Raw genomic sequence first — 15,768 nt, 5'->3', positions numbered from 1 at the left:
TAAGCAAACCTATTTTATTATGACTGTAAAATTGCCTAAATAGGTAATTTATTTTTGAGCTGACACGCAAACTTGTAATTAATATATTAAACTAAACATTTTAATTGCTATTTAATCCTTCAAGCTCCGCGAATCTAGACACAATAGATAATCAATTGTTATGACATTAATTAATGCCGCCTGGGACTCAATCGGTTAATCCTGTTCCTGCTATTATTTTGGCTTAAGCTATTTGAATAGAAGTATGATGAATGGCTTCTATTAAATACAGTTTCAATTTATAACATCAATGTTATTAAAAGGTAGTTAACTAGGTAGTTGTTACATTTAGCATAAGCATGCGCCTTTTAAACCCAAGTTCAAGTTAATATTAAGAGTAGTCGCACACCGTTGATTTTTCGTCGGCCGATAGTTTAGTCGGGCAGTTGATCAGTATGGGATGTATGGGAGTGCGCACACTACGCCGATTCGATTTGGCCGATTCTTCATACAAATTAAAATCGGGCACAACTATCGGCCAACTAAAAATCAACGGTGTGCGCCTACTCTTAAACTACAAAAATTCCGGACAGCGGACACGTATGCACGTAAGTATTATTCTGTGGTATTATTGCGAATCAACCTTCAGCATTATAATAGTCGTACAAAGGTCGAAGAGTGCACCGGATTGAGACTTCATTAAGATTTCTATTTATGTAGGTATAATAAATACATGGGCGCGGGTTTTCCCATATTAGACCAGTATTATTTTATCATTAAGGAACTTATTAGCTATATCAACATATACTACATGTCCACCACTGTTTGTTTAAATAGAAGCACAGAATAGATAATTTGATAGAAGTGACCTCAGAAGTGACAATGTATCTAATGTATCTATCTATACTAATATTATAAATGCGAAAGTAACGCCTCCTAAACCAATAAACCAATTTGATGAAATTTGGCATAGAGATAGTTTGAGTCCCAGGAAAGGACATACTATAGGATAGTTTTTATCCCAGTTTTTGAAACAGGGACGCGCGCGAGCGAAAGTAACGCCTAAACCACCCTAAACCAATAAATCGATTTGATGAAATTTGGCATATAGATAGTTTGAGTCCTGGGAAAGGACATAGGATAGTTTTTATCCCAGTTTTTGAAACAGGGACGCGCGCGATAAAGGTTTTCTGTGACAGACAAAATTCCACGCGGGCGAATCCGCGGGCGGAAAACTAGTTTGTTTATAAACTGGAACAACGTCAATCAATAAGCCTGGATCGCTCCAATAGATTGTCACCTGTTCCCAGAAGCCTTACGGGTATCGGTTACAGTACAATAGCCAGGTAATCCGAACACCTATTCTATTGCTCCCCTATTGTGTTAGTTGACACCGTCGGATATGCTGCGGCCACACAATTGACGGCTATTCTGGTAAACCATCCAATAGATCAGGTTTTCCCAACCTTTATTTCGCCGAGCCTCCCTGAACAAAAAAAAATATTTTTCATGCGCGAAATGCATTACCTATTACGCCCCCCCCTCCTGACATTTTTCTATGCCCACCTTAGGACCCACTCCGGTTGGGAAGTCCTGCGATAGACTGATCCAAGTGAAGATCTTTTTCCAGCAAATAGGATTGTTATCTCAGCAAAGCTCAGTCTTAAAGAGAGTCTACAAACTGGTCCGGAGATTTATTGTTCAGGAGAAGAATTCTACACTAGCAAGATTTGAATACAAATTTCTATAAGAATGGTGCAAATTGCAAATTTATATTTTACCCCATACGGAGACGACTTTGGCATTATAATTTGAGTTCAATTTTGCCTTCCAGAAAAAAGAGAGCATTCATTACATTGACGACTTATTGTTTATCGATTTTCTTCTACGTCACAGTTTTTAAGAGCTGTAGGTATGTGGCAAGTGCTGACTGCTGATGCTGAAGATTCAGGCAGGGGCAAGGGGCAAAAACAATTCGTCAACGGCTGTCGATGGCGGCATCCGATTAAGCAATGTATTATGTTACCAAAAAGAAATTGCGCCATACAGCTAACCAGTTTGAACTAGAACCACTTTTGGTAACCTTGATCGATGTAACTGGTATTCAGGGGTTTTATTTGCAAGATTGACTTGTAAGTACGGTGTGTAATAATCACCACCTTACTGCAGACTGTAAAAAAGCAGTAGTGAAATTTGTACCTTAAGTTAAAGAGAATTTAGTCTTTTTGGCAGTTTTAACTGCTCGCGACTGTACAGACGGTGATACGACAAGCCAAATACTGTGGAATCTTATGGAATTTGCAATGGTCCTATTTTGCTACAAAAACGACGTCGCCGGTTTCATGGTCAAAAGAAATTTTCGTAGTTATAGTAATTGCAAAGATACCACGATAGCGTAATTGAAAACATTTTTGCTCACTCAAAAGTAATTGATAAATAAATTTTAATGGAAAGATGTCGCACCCTTTCTATTTAATTCAACCGGCAAACAGTGGTGAACTGGTAACTGAGTTTGTTATGGCGCTTCTTCTCAGCACTTGCCAAATGTTGGACTCGAAGCGCGGTAGGGCAAAAAAATTATAAGACGTAAAGGCTTCAAATTTTTCTTTATTATTTATATTTCTTTACTATATCTTATTTTTTTATATTTGACGATTTGTAAGCACTATTTAAGAGATAGATAAAGACATTTTTGACTTTGCGCCGAGTTTCGCGTAATATTCCTTGTTTTGAAACATTGACCAACATTTATGGTCAATTTTCGAACTGAATCCGTACCGAGGCGACCCTTGACCGCTCCGATTATAACCGCGACGTCAATCGACTTAGTATTGTAATCATGACCCAACTGATATTACCGATGACAGTACAAATTACAACCATCGCAACATTTTGCGAACTGTGAAGAATGCTCCTTAGGTATTTCTGTATCTGCGATGTTTCGTAACTTTCAATTGTTATGCTAATACTGAAGATTATTGAAAGGAAAACTCCTGCTCATTTAAATATAAATTAAACTGGTTTTAATTAAGGGACACTGATGATAATAACAAAAAAATCTAATTAACAACGCAGACTTATCTATGTAGGATTCGTCACTAACCAAAATTGATTTTAGGTGTAAAAACAAAAAAAGTTACTTTCCAATTAATATGGTTTATGTATTTCGTCTGCGGTAAGATAAAACATGCTCCTATAAAAATACCTACTACATAACTATGTGCGTGGAACCGCTAAAGAGTAAACCACATATAGTAGGGAATTTAGTGCAATGATTTGTATGGAGACCCCTCCACTTTGGTATAGAAGGCTCATTTTTGCACCAGTTGTTTTTTGGGTGCTCCTGAGTAGATTTCCGTCGGTAGACATCGGGAGCCCCCCCTGTGGTAGCAGGGGGAGGGGGGGCAAGTTTCCTTCTGCCGCGCTTCACTTTAAGGCCCATATCTTCAAAACTATAGGTATTAGGGCAAGTGTGGTGTCATTTTCGGATAACTAAAGGTTGGCGAATTCATTTCTAGAACAAACTTTTTGCCTTTTCATACAAAAAAATAGAAATATTGAGAAAAAAACACAAAAACCAAAAAGCATTTTTTTAAATAAACGTCGTTTACTTTTAAACCATTGGAGATAATCTAATAAAAAAAATATGTACTGAAAGCTACATTTACCAGGATTATAAATATATACCATTGTATGGTACTTTTTTCGAAAAAGTAGGTGAAAAAAATTTTTTCTTCAGGACATAGCGGGCGAATATTACGGCGCGTCGTAAAAAAAATTTTATTTTATCCATGAATTCATACTATTTGTTTCATAAGCAAGTAAGGATTATTATTTTAGAATTTATTTATAGTTCCTGGCACATCAAGCTAACATGATTTGTATTTTTTCTTCAATTAATTTTGAACTCTATGTGTGAGATATAAGGTTGAAAATAGCTTAAATACATTTTAATATTGAAAATATCATAAGGAGAAACCACTAAATAAAGAACTTTAATTTGTCTAAACGTCTAATGATTATTATTATTTTAATTAACACTTATTTCTACATACTATTGTACCAGTGATTTAACGGAAAGGTAAGTGTGAGGAAAGTGAGGTATGATAATCATAGTACGGGAGATTATTTTTAGCACAAAGGCTACGACTGTGACCATTATAGTTGTTTGTTCAGACTGCACCAGCTTCTGCACTACTTCTTGCACTTACATCTCACCATTTCCAGGCAAGCTTCGGCAGCTACGGGCAAATCGGTCCATGTAGGCTCTATGTTGCTATCGACTCTGGTCCACCCCCAACCAGTCGAGTAAAGGGAAGACTGAGTCGGTTGCTTGCAACTGACCCTATACGCGAACCCCTTGATATACTGCCAGTAGCAAATGCTGATGCAAAGCTGTTTGGGTTATTTTATGTAGGGCCACACCTAAGCGTAGTCCTCAGCGAGCCATTAGGATCTTTATTCTCCCTTTTTTATTCCCTATCATCCAAAAAAATCCTATCCATTAGTTAGGTGAATTAAGCGTCTGAGTGAAAGCCAGCTTATAGTATTCTGATGCCGGATATGCTGACCCAAGCAGACACATCCTTACAGTATTAAGTGTTTCAAGGACCCAACATGTATTCCAAATGCTCAAGAGCTTCTGTTGTTAGGCCCATTTTGTGGGACATGTGGTTTGTTCCCCAGTTTGCGTACCTGTAATTGCTTGGGCTTACCTTTGATGAGTTTTCCCCATGACCCTGTATTTCCCTTTAGGAATGATTTGGAGAGGCTTATATCGCGTTGAAGCTTTCCCATTCATCCCTGTGCTTCTTGGATATGGCCATATTATGGCCATGAGGTATGCTTTTAGATAAAGATACTATCAGTTCTGACCCAATAGTTATCGTCTCTGACCCTTGTCTCGCTAGACTGTCGGCTCTCTCATTGCATTCGATCCTTGTATGTCCAGGTATCCCACATCAGGTACACTTTGTCATGCCTTCCGAGTTTGTTCATCTTTAAGATTGCATCTAGAATAATTCTAGACTCAACCTTCACTAAGGCGATGGCTTTGTTTGAGTGCTGCCTGGCTGTGGCTCAGGATGTAAATATTGCGTTTTTTACACCCTTGTTTTTTAGTGCACACATAATTATAGCGTAAAATTCAGCTTGAAATACTGTAGCAAACCTCCTTAAACGTTCAGTGTGTTCGTGTTTACAGTAGACGCCCGCTCCCGTTCCCAAGGGCATCTTGGCTTGGAGCTGTCAGTAAACCAGATTTGGCTGTTCTGTTGGGATTTTGGTCCTCTTTTCTACTTAATCGTCCCTTGTTCAAGATCTATCCACTTATTAGCTCAATCCACTGTTTTCTTTTCACTTATCATATTAATCCACTGGTATTGTTTAAGATCAAGTACCTCCTACTATTACTACATGCTTGACTATGAACGAGTGCTGTAAGACTCTGATTGGGGGTGGACCAGAGTCGATAGCAACATGGAGCCTACATGGACCGATTTGCCCGTAGCTGCCGAAGCTTGCCTGGAAATGGTGAGATGTAAGTGCAAGAAGTAGTGCAGAAGCTGGTGCAGTCTGAACAAACAACTATAATGGTCACAGCCGTAGCCTTTGTGCTAAAAATAATCTCCCGTACTATGATTATCATACCTCACTTTCCTCACACTTACCTTTCCGTTAAATCACTGGTACAATAGTAAGTAGAAATAAGTGTTAATTAAAATAATAATAATCATTAGACGTTTAGACAAATTAAAGTTCTTTATTCAGTGGTTTCTCCTTATGATATTTTCAATATTAAAATGTATTTAAGCTATTTTCAACCTTATGTCTTACACATAGAGTTCAAAATTAATTGAAGAAAAAATACAAATCATGTTAGCTTGATGTGCCAGGAACTATAAATAAATTCTAAAATAATAATCCTTACTTGCTTATGAACCAAATAGTATGAATTCATGGATAAAATAAATATTTTTTTCCGACGCGCAGTAAAATTCGCCCGCTGTGTCCTGAAGAAAAAATTTTTTTCACCTACTTTTTTCGAAAAAAGTACCATACAATGGTATATATTTATAATCCTGGTAAATGTAGCTTTCAGTACATATTTTTTTTTATTAGATTATCTCCAATGGTTTAAAAGTAAACGACGTTTATTTAAAAAAATGCTTTTTGGTTTTTGTGATTTTTTCTCAATATTTCAATTTTTTTGTATGAAAAGGCATAAAGTTTGTTCTAGAAATGAATTCGCCATCCTTTAGTTATCCGAAAATGACACCACACTTGCCCTAATACCTATAGTTTTGAAGATATGGGCCTCAAAGTGAAGCGCGGCAGAAGGAAACTTGCCCCCCCTCCCCCTGCTACCACAGGGGGGGCTCCCGATGTCTACCGACGGAAATCTACTCAGGAGCACCCAAAGAACAACTGGTGCAAAAATGAGCCTTCTATACCAAAGTGGAGGGGTTCTTGCACTAAATTCCCTACTAATAAGTATTTGCCGTACTTCATTTCCGTGAAAGCTATTACGATAACGATGCATAAAAAGATGCATTTCACTAAAACCAAGTTTACGAGAAAAGCAGCAACCAAACAGTTATGTATGTCCCAATCTAACATTAGTCTGGTTTTTTTTACTATCTCGCGGATTTATCGTAAAGTTAACAAAGTATGTGTCGCGCAAGGAGAAAAAAATAGAGAAATAAAAGTTATTTTAATATTGAAGCGAACAATATCTAAAGATAATGCTGCAGTCTGGTTTTTATTTGACCATAAAATATCAAAAGTAAAATGACACTGTCAGGTAATCCGTTTTTGCCTCCTGTCCCATAAAAATCTATGGCAATTTCTTTTTCAACAATTTTGATTTCATTAGATTGATTAATTTGACATTGATATTAAGTTCTTATATTCTAGTTTTAATTAAAATAGCTTTAAACATTATGTATGTAGCTGTAGGTGCATATTGCAATTGCAACCAGATAGGCATATTCAAAGATGGCGACCTAGACCTTGCATCGATAAAACTGTAGGTAGATTTAGTTCATTCAATAAATAATACGCAAAATACAGTTAGATAACGTACGTAGAAATAAGGAAAATTGTTCGGAAAATTGACGTTGGGAATGCGCGTGGGTACAATAATAAGTTATCGCGAACTAACTTCCTTAACCTTAACCTTTAGTGGTTAAAAATAACAGGATTGTGGGAATTAAATAAGGTATTAAGGAAACTAAGTAATGTAATCAAGGCCTATGTGATCCAATCCAGTGGAAAGAGCTGGAGTCTCTTGTTGGATTAAAAGTTCTGAGTTCCGCTTGACTCTCTTGTATGAGAGAGGTTCTGGGTTCCATTTCTAACCCAATGAACGATACAAATCGACCTCATAAAGGTAGCAGGAAGGCGCTGGATGCAGGCCGCTACCAACCGGTCATTATGGAAATCATTGGGCAGCCTATGTTCAGCAGTGGACGTCCTGTGGTTGAAATGATGATATGATTATAAACGGTACCTATCATGTATTACATGCACTATTTTTATAATGATGACACAGTTGGTACTTATCACATACAGCAAGGACAACAGGTCGGTACTTAAGCAACAATCATATAAAACGTATGAAAAATAGACTAGAAAAATATCTTCAGTTTCAAGTCACTCTAGTTCTTGCCAGATCAACAAAAACAGTGTTCAACGAGCTCGTTTTAAAAATTGGTGTCACAAAACTAGTTTTATTCGTATAATATGTTACAAAATACGTTTGATTACATTAAACTATCATAATCATCATAAAAACATCAATCTTTTAAACTGCGATCTCCAACCCGCCTGCCAAGCGTGGGGATTATGGCAAAACCTTCCACTATAGTGGAGGAGGCTCATAGTCCAGCAGTGGACTGTAAAGGGCTGTTGATGATGATGCTGATCATAATCATAACGTGGATGAAACTAATGAAGATCGAATGACTGTAACAACTTTGGCTTCCAAAAATGAAGTATGCAACAAAAACAATGCACAAACGGGAAGTACTGCTATAATATTGTTAATATCAGTACCAGGAGCTTACGTATCCCCCATCTTTCATATTATCACAGTTAATAACGACTAATCAGTATCTTTATTAGCACATCCTTCCCGGAATACGTCTTAACCAGAGTCATTTTGCAGTTAATGTCACATATCACAAAATGAAGTTGTTTTAAATGCAAGCAATAAAATTAACTAGGTATGTCTCAACGACGAGTTTTGCGTAAGTAGTGCGTCAGCAATATTGGAACCAGTTTAGTCGTTGACTTAAACTTGTTATTTATTTATTTAATGACACTTCACATGAGTAGAATTAGAATAGACGACAGAATTTTACGGCACGCGAATAAAAGGTTAATGGCAGGTTTTTATTTTCCTTCTCTTATCATTAAACTACAACAGGAATTCTAGGATTTTCCCAATCAATATCCTCTACCTAATTAGGATAGGGAACGGCGATTATTTTTTCGATTAGCTACGTCAGTCAAGTCGAATTCAATTTGTCACGTACGCCTTATTTTAAAAGCGCAAAACGCAGCGTGAGACGTCCACCCACAAGGTGGACCGACGACACCATAAAGGTAGCAGGAAGGCGCTGGACGCAGGCCGCTACCAACCGGGCAACATGGAAAGCATTGGGGGAGGCCTATGTTCAGCAGTGGACGTCCTATGGCTGAGATGATGATGACGCCTTATTTTTTACCCGACTGTGCCAGAAGGAGGGTTATTTAGACATTCTGTTCTTTTGAAAAGGGCGACAGGTAGAGGAACCTTTACTCAAGATGCTCAAGATGACGAATACAAAATGTGAGACACTTAAGTGATATTTGAGTAAAGGCACAGCAATCTTAAGCGCAATAGAGAATGATTGGTGTCTTAATTTCTGTAGCCACTGAAAACTGAATAACATTATGCATCTCATAAGATTCTGTCTGGCTGTCTTCGAACTCCTCCTATGTTCTTCAGATATTCGTTGCGGGTCCAATGACAGTTTAACCCCGAGACAAACTTGACCTTCACTGGTTGGGTTTTTATTGGCGGTCAAGCTGTAGATCCTGGCTACACAGGAGTTGCAGTGGCAAGAACGAGAGGTGGGAATAGCCCCGTGTCTGCCTATCTTGATTTGTCTCCTACACCGAAAGGAGCTGAATCCTAATCGTCATTGCTAAATACTAGTGATTCAAGGTTTTACGTTGAATATGCCAGTCATTTTAAGTCATGATGACTCGTATTATCAAGCACAACAAAATATACTAGAAACTGTAATAATTCTTATTATTATTTGTCGTTCATTTAAAACACAAATAAGTTTATTGGGCAAACATTACTGCCAATATTTGTTATTTCATCATGCGCCAGCAAAATATACACCATATCGATGTGAATATACACTTACGTATACACTCCGCATCAAAGTGTTACGAAGTTAATGTAAGCAGTTTTCTTCCAATTTAAATGATTGCGATGGTTAAAGCTGTAAATTACTGAAGGCAAGCTACAGTTAAGGGAAAATTGAGTTACATTTCGAGTGAGTAGTTTGCCTTTATTAAGGTTACTCAAATATAGAGGACATATACATATTAAATTGTTTACTACAGTGCAATTAAAATGTCTGCCAGCTTGTTTTTACTGTACTTGCAGTACGTCCTTAAACTTGACCTAATGGAACTAAATAAAAAGGTGGAGTTGGTAGAGTCGACCGACTTTTTTTATTGGCGGTCAAGTTGTGTAGATCCTGGCTACACAGGAGTTGCAGCGGTGGGAACGAGAGGTGGGAGTAGGGTTGTCAGGTGTCCGGCTTTAGCCGGACATGTTTGGCTTTTTACGGTCTTGTCCGGCCTGTCCGGCTTTTTGTTTGGCTGGCACGCCAGTCACAGGTCCGGCTTTTAGGGTAAAATGTCCGGCCAAATGAAGCACAGAGTCTGGGCTTTTGTGTTTTTGGACCTGGCAACCCTAGGTGGGAGTTGTCCCGAGCACATGAGACTTGACAATTTTGTTACAAAATGTCACTTGGAATAGGTACTCTTAAGATGCCAATGATTACACAGTATTGGTAATTAGGTAGAGGTAAACAGCATTTTGATTCGCGAAGGGAAGACTTTGGACAGAGTGATGAATCATGATGATTCGGGTTTCCTTATTTTTCCTTATCCGGGATCATTTAAGACTTTTGGTCAGACGTAGGCTTTTCTGCAGAGCAAAGGATTTTAATATAATTAGCCCGAACGCACCGGTTTTTTGTTTTTTATCATAAAATGCCAGTGATTAGCATGAAATACGACACTTTGGTACCCAAAACTAACCGTCTACTTTCAAGTTTTTAACAAAACCAAAACTACTGGGAGGATTTTGAACCGAGTGCGGATTATGATCCGGGTTAATATCCTTAGTTTTTCCTTATCCGGAGTCACATTAAGATTATGTTTTAGACAGACGAAAGGTCTTAACATGACGTACTAAGTCGGAATGCATCATTTTTATGCCTAGTTGTTTACCATACAGGTGCTCAATTAAGTTTTATTACGTGCTGGCCGCAGGTATCCGTCTGAGTGGACGTTCCATCGCCTTAATGACATATCCAAGGTCCACACACGCGAGCTGCCTTAGAGAAACATAACGTACAGTTAGCACTTCACTGTACACTTCGGTTGCTAAATATTATAATTTATTATAACCACATTAGATGCTAGAGTTTGGCTTGATACGCCGCCCATTGTATGTATCAGATTATCTTTAACTTTAGGTTATTGTGTAGAAAAGATAATATTTTGCGGCACTTTAAGGACATTGATAACGATTTCGGGTTATAATCTGAGTAAGTATCTGAGAATTTATAGTCTCTGTTACTCCGAGGTTTAAGATATCTGCAGAAACCTTCTTCAAGCACAGGTTCATAAGTATTAGTAAATAAATACTCGATAAAACGAGCACAAATACATATATAGTAGGTAGGTAGGTACATAGTGACAATATACAAGTCAATAACACCTATTACATAATATTTTAGTTCCACATTAATCTGTTGATAATTCTTTTGGCTTTTATCTGAAAATTGACTGGGTGAGATCGCTAACAGTCAAAGCTGAATAAAATATGCAATGAATAAAATTGGTCTTTTCTATAAAATTGAACAGGCAGAATAATACAATGCATCCTACCTAGCAACTAGCAAGCAAAACTACAATTAACTTTAAGTAGGCAACTGACCATGAGAGTAAATACCGTAGATTGTTTTTATACTGCGTTATTTTAAGTTATCTTTGTTATACTCGTAATGAAACTACCTAGCTTTAGCTAGTTTAACTTTAGAGTAGTTTAGAGTTTTTGCAAAGAACTAAAGCCCCTAATCATACTGATGCCTGTACGATTTGGTTTGCCAGGTGTCCGGCAGCCGGACATCTATGGCTTTTTACGGACTAATTGTTCGGCTTTTAGGGCTAAATGTCCGGCCAAATTAAGCAAGTTTTTGGACCTAGCAACCCTAGGTACGATTAAACTTTTACCAATCAACAGCCAGCCTGACAAATTGAGGTAACGTGACATCGCGTTCCCGTCGCGTTGCTATCACTCCGGTTACTCGCCACACTTCAAGTCAACGACATCGACGCAAACTCCGGAACGTTATCAACTCGCAGATAGCAATTTATCTCGAGATCAAAGCTAACGGCAACACTAGATCAAGTTTTTAACTTATTTCTCTACGTTTTCTTGTAGATTTCTTGTATTTTTCTTGTTCAAGCGTACGTGATAGAGATCACCAATTCACCACACACGGCCGGCTCACCTGGGATGTTATGATGCAACACAGAAGCATTCGAAGTGAAAGTCACTACACTACCCGATGGGGGTCACAAACTACCGTGGGAGAACGAGCGAACGCGACGCGACGCGAGTTAGCACTGACGTAGATCGCGAGCATTTGCAACAGCGGATTACGTAGTAGGCACAGCCTGGGGAAGTCAGCTAGCCCAAATGAAAAGTTCAAAGGTGATGGTGCAACTACGAGATCCAACGAAGACGGGAGAACTCTATCTTCTAATGAGAATGTCCTATTAGAATTAACCAAAGGAGGAACGATGTGGCCATCCATCTGATAGGCCGAAAGAAGTCGACAGATTTGATTTATCGCAGGAATTTTTTAGGGGTGCGGCGTGTGCGTGTAATACCGGAAAACACCAAATAGCTAATCGAATTAGGGAGGAACCAGTTTATTTATCTGAAGTTAATGAGTAGCGTGAATATGGCTATGCATAGTATACACCAGGGGTGGCCAAACTTTTGACCTGTGAGGTCTACTTATGCTCGAAAATATTTCTTGCGGTAGACTGAAATAAAACATTTGTCATTTTCAATATTCTGTTCAGTTTATTTAACTTTCGCGGGCTACCAAAATTGTTTTCGGGGTCGACCGGTAGACCTCTTGGACATCACTGGTATACACGATTGACTTCATGCAAAGCACATACAATACTATTTTTTTTTAAATAAATAAATCTTTGTTATTTGCGTCACGATATCGACTCTTGTCTTCATTCTTAGTCGTCGTAATTATTAACCGGTCCTGCCACAGCTTACAGATAGAACAGTGGGCACTGAGCTGTCTGTTGTCGCCGGGCTGTGCTCCCGGTGTCCCCTCTCGCGGTTCTCAAGGCTATCCAGTTGAATGGGCGTGATTGAAGGCGCAATGTAGGATAGATTGTTATGGCACGATCATATCCGAGGTTAATTACGACCTGTGATTTGGTCTGAAGTACAGACTATGGTATCTTAAATGCTAATATAACTTTGGAAAATAAATAAAAAATATTTTGGAATAATAATGTAGTCAGATGATTAATGCTTATTACTGAACTACATCCCTGAGTGGACTACATGGGAGACATGCACAGTCATATTGAATGATTTATATCAGAATAAAAAAAAATAGCTTCAGATAATTATGATTATAGCCAAATCTTAAATGAATTACTGCTTTTGTTTAAACTATTACATAGAAAATACTCTAAAAGCAGTATCTGGAGAAACTAAAAGAACCTGTGCAACTTCAATAAAGCTGAAAATAATTCAGTAAGAAAAAATGTTATGATAAAATTCATAAAACTCATTTATTTTTGCAAATAGGCTTTTAAAAAGCACTTTTACAAGGCCCAGTATTAACCCTACCATTGCTTTGGGACATCAACAAATTATAAACTGGGACACAATAGACAAAAATAATACAGAATGCATTTGGTTCTCTTAACTTTTAGTAACTAATGTAAAAGTAAACTTACTGACAATAATTTTATTTTATAATTTCAGTCAATAACATTGTTCCAAGTCTGTACTTTGTCTGTACTTACTTGCTGGCCTATGATGTTAACTGTGTAAGTGTGTAGTTCAGTATTTCACAATGGGCAAAAGTCAAGAGTTTACAAAAGAATTAAAATTTCCCAGAAAGTAAAAAATAATGATGATTTCCAGCAATAAACTGGCTTATTTATATAAGTTTACATCTAAATGTTTTTAGTATGAAATTCTCTACACTAGATCCTAAGATCTTTATTATTATCGGTAACTAAAAGAATAAAGTAATATATTTTTAATTGACTAGTTCAATAGAAAATTTATGAAGTAACAAACATTGTAGGAGACTTTCTATTATTTAATTCAAACAATTTTCTTTCAACACATAAATATGGATGTTACAACCCATTTATTGTTCAAATATGCTAAATATAAAAGTAAAGGTTACTTTCATTCAGTAAAAAAGTTCACCTCCTGTGATGATAAAGTATTATGTAATTAAAAAGAAATTACTTACAATACGATTGTGGCCAAAATTAATCAAAATCCCGAGAGACACTTAAGCCTTAGGAGGGGAGAGGTCATTCACTCTCTTTAGGCCTTATTAATAAAAGTTACACCCTGGTTGAATTCTGGCCTAAGTTGTCATTTAGTATGGAAATGTCATTTTAATCCAGACTTCATCCTAGGTGTAACTTTTTATTAATAAGTTTGTTGAAGTTTTAATACAGCTTAAAAATATCTTACTTTGTGAATTAAATAACAATATTACTAAATTTTTTTATGATTGGCATAAATAACAATAACATCAACTAAGGCAATACAGTGGACATAATACTACACAGCTCATACAACGACAGTTGAAAAATTAATGAAAATAACAGTACAACCATGTGGCAAAGAACTTTGGTTTTTTCAAATGGGATGAATAATAGTAGTTTAGATAATATAATTAAAGCACAGCTCAACTCACCGCCAAACAATAAGATCAGTGGTTTGTGGAATCAACAAGTAAAAACAGTTATGTAAAATTAGGTAACATGTCGAAACGCACGTACAAACTAACTTAGACTTAGCCAACTTTCGATCCGAGAATTCAATCGAAGGCCAAATTTTAAGATATAATTAACTGTGTATTCTCTAATTTAAAGTGAATCAAATAAGTGTTGTGTGAGAAATTTCAAGGTGGTTTCATAACAAATAACGTGTTACTTACCCAAAAACTTTCTTCTTTTCTGACGGGTTAGAACTTAGCTTCTTGGAGCAAATTCCCAAAAATTAACACAGCTGTCTATCAATCTTTTCTACAACTTCACCACTTATTAAGCAATAAGTTAATAAATCTCATTAAAAATCATTTTAACTTTTCATCCATTCGTAAGTCGTCCAAAATCCATCCAGCGCTTTAGACATACTCTCTAATCTGTGATCCAGCGACCGAGAAAGGACCCAGAGGAGAAATGTCATTATTTGACATTTGATGAAGTTATAGGCTGTGTCGCGCCGCCGTCCTAAGTCGATAACACTTGCCCGCGGGCATGTTCGGCATACAAGTTCACTTTGACGTACCCTAAAGTGGCCCCGAGACGATCAATCGCGGTTGTCAATATACCTGATTGTCAATTGACATTGATCGTTTACAAAAGGCATTGAAGCGATTGTCAATTGAATTTACGTGATTGAAGCAAATTGATGATAATTTTAATTGAAGCCAATTGACGGGTGCCATTGAAGCTAATATTGATCGTTTCGCTGAGCGATTGACAATCGTTTCCGTCAATTGGAACGTAAATACATTGACAATCGCAATTGATCGTCTCGGGGCTGCTTTATTATAGAAAAGTCTTCTTTTTAGATTTTGACTGACCTATGAATTTGTTGATCGGTTGATGAGAATTATTTCAAAACACTTTCCGGTGGATATTGTTTGGTTTAGGTTTTCTTGTGTCGATGTAAATAAGTGTGAAAAAATTAAGGTCCGTATTCAAATATTACACTAGTTAGTGTGAGAATATTTAAAAATTTTGACATTTATTAAATTTAATTTTGACATTTATTAAATTTAATTTTTGACATTTATTAAATTTTATTTTGACATTTATTCAATTTTATTTTTGACATTTATTAAATTTTATTTTGACATATTTAATATTGTAATTTATGAAGAAAATAATTGTGCAGATTTAATTAATATTTCATTTCAATCGTTTTAATAAACAATATAATATTTTCTGTATGACTAACTTATCAATATATTAATCATTGACTAACAATTGTATCATTAATATTGTATTATAAAAATTGTACTACCTATCATTTCACCAATTATTATTCTGTATCTTTCAAATTGTATGCCCATGTGGCGGAACACAGTACCTGACCAGTCAGGACGTGACTTATGTATTTACCTGTGATTTCACAATAAAAACAATTTAAATTTGAATATGATCGACTCTATTTTCGCTGAGTACCCATAG

General features: G+C 36.7%; 1 protein-coding gene across 2 annotated transcripts in view; it reads right to left on the bottom strand.

Moving 5' to 3' along the window:
* LOC135083736 (P3 protein-like) overlaps window positions 1–14,688 on the bottom strand; it is a 40,050-nt gene extending 25,362 nt beyond the window's left edge. Inside the window, exon 1 of one of the 2 annotated variants that reach the window (XM_063978466.1) lies at window positions 14,508–14,688. The gene's annotated coding sequence lies outside the window, so the exon portion shown is untranslated. Of the gene's footprint in view, window positions 1–11,789; window positions 11,902–14,507 lie in introns of those variants that run through there. The other variant, XM_063978465.1, reaches the window with a different exon arrangement.
* Window positions 14,689–15,768: the final 1,080 nt, after the last annotated feature.

The sequence above is a fragment of the Ostrinia nubilalis genome, chromosome 24 (genome assembly GCF_963855985.1).
Source record: "Ostrinia nubilalis chromosome 24, ilOstNubi1.1, whole genome shotgun sequence".
Lineage (NCBI taxonomy): Eukaryota > Metazoa > Arthropoda > Insecta > Lepidoptera > Crambidae > Ostrinia > Ostrinia nubilalis.
The sequence above is the reverse complement of the archived record's forward strand: the minus strand, read 5'-3'. Positions and strand labels throughout refer to the sequence as shown.